The sequence below is a fragment of the Lipotes vexillifer genome, unplaced genomic scaffold (genome assembly GCF_000442215.2).
Source record: "Lipotes vexillifer unplaced genomic scaffold, Lipotes_vexillifer_v1.1 scaffold241, whole genome shotgun sequence".
Classification (NCBI taxonomy): Eukaryota; Metazoa; Chordata; class Mammalia; order Artiodactyla; family Lipotidae; genus Lipotes; species Lipotes vexillifer.
This window is the reverse complement of record NW_006784922.1, coordinates 944,681-946,588: the sequence shown is the minus strand read 5'-3', so window position 1 is coordinate 946,588 and position 1,908 is coordinate 944,681.

The following is a 1,908-nucleotide window of genomic DNA, read 5'->3' as shown; positions in this document are numbered from 1 at the left end:
CCCCCAAAAAAAAAAAAAAAAAAAAAAAAAAAAAAAATTTCTAACTTGGCTTGGATCCATTCTCTCTGGAAAGAGACTGGCAAAACAGGTAGGTCAAATTTCATTTTACAAACATGGATTGCAAAGCATCATCTTAGTGCCCATACAGATAGAAAAATGAATAAAAGAGGCTCTGTCCCTGCAGCAAAACGGTTCGGGCCTCAGGCTGTGAAGTGGAATGCAGCAGTGAGCCTGCTCTCAGAAGGGTCATGGCCGGTAGGCTTGGAGGCAGGTTTGGGGCTCAGAGGTAGTGATGACCTGGAGGAAGGTTCTTTATAGTACACACTGGACTGGGCTTTTCCTACCTAAAGATGGGGCCAACTTAAGGCTAAAGAGGCCTGCAGGGGCTCTTGTCATCCTTACAGCCATTTACCATTAGCGGTCCCGTGGTGACGGCCGTAGGTAACAATGGTTGTGTTATCCATATTTGGGGCTATAATCCGCTTCCTTCCAGAAATACACAAATGAGGGAAATAATATTGCCCTCTTGGAGTTACACCCCCCTCAAATCCACTCAACACATACAGGATGGAACCGAGAGAAGCACATTTACCGGAGGAGGTGTACCAGAGAACACTGCATGCATCCCAAGAGTGTGTGCCTGTTACATGTTGCTCCCTTTGCTGGAATGCCCTTCCCTGCATCTCTAGCTACCAAAATACTACCACCCCATGTAGCATTCTCTACCCTCTAGAAGTATGTGTTTGATTTTGTTGTAGTTCATATTTTATTCTATCTTGGAGTAGAGTTTGTGGTTACATGTAAGTCTTCCTTACTATAATACAAACTCCTTGACCATAGGAAACAGGTCTTACTCCACACTCTCTGCATATCATGAGTGGTCAGTAAACGTTGTTAAATGAGAAACTTAGTGAATATGGGATGACCCCTCACTATGCATTGAAAGGTCTGGAGGCCAGTCCCAGTACTGCACATTCCTAGAAAGAATGCATTCCTACTAGTAGCCAATCACAAAAAAATTACACATTGATTTCAATCCATAGTATACTATTGTTACTTACTTGCCCGAGGAAAGGTCTGTCTTAGGTTGGGATACCCAGAAACGGCCTTAGAGGGGGATTCTCGTCCTTGTGATATATTGAGGAAGTGCTCTCAGGAGAAAAGGTGTGAGGAAAGGAGATGGGAGGTGGTGCGGGGACACTAAGCAAGGATGCAGTCTCAGCTGGAGACCAGCGTCAGCCCGATCCCACGAAGCACAGGAGCATTAATTGTCCCACTGAGCTGGTCTTCCATGATGTAAGGAAACTGGCCTTTTGTACCCCCATGTCAGCTTAACCTTGGCTGGGGGTTCCCTTAGGGGTGGGAGTAATCCTCTGGGAGAGAAGGCTCCCATTGGCTGGGGGCAGTTCTCTAGAATGGGAACAGCTGTGAGCTATCAGCAGCCACATTCACAGCAGCTGAGGGTGGGTCCCCAGGCTCGGCTAAGGAAATCTGGGCCAGAATTTTTAAGCCATTTACAGTGAATCTCTGGTGGTTTCCAGGAGCTCCCCTCCCCTAGTCTTCCTGTCTCTTTCCTTTTCTCCTTCTTGGCTAGCCCTACAGGGTCCTGGTTTCAACTGTCTGGTACCATGACTGATGGCTCTGAAAGGGCCACAGGGAATTCATGCAGCTAATGGTCCCTTATGGCTCAGGTCAAGTTCTGTAGAGAGGCACGCCCACAGAGAAACAAACATTTCATCTACTAATACCGTTCACCTTTCATAGTTTAACCTTGAACTGTCCTTCAGCTGAAAGATCTCTTCCCACTGGTGGTGAACAGGAGGGGGAATGTAGGGAACAGAGGAGATCAACAACCTCTTACTGCCACCCATGTAAAGACACCACCTTAGAATTTCCCCTACTTGGTAA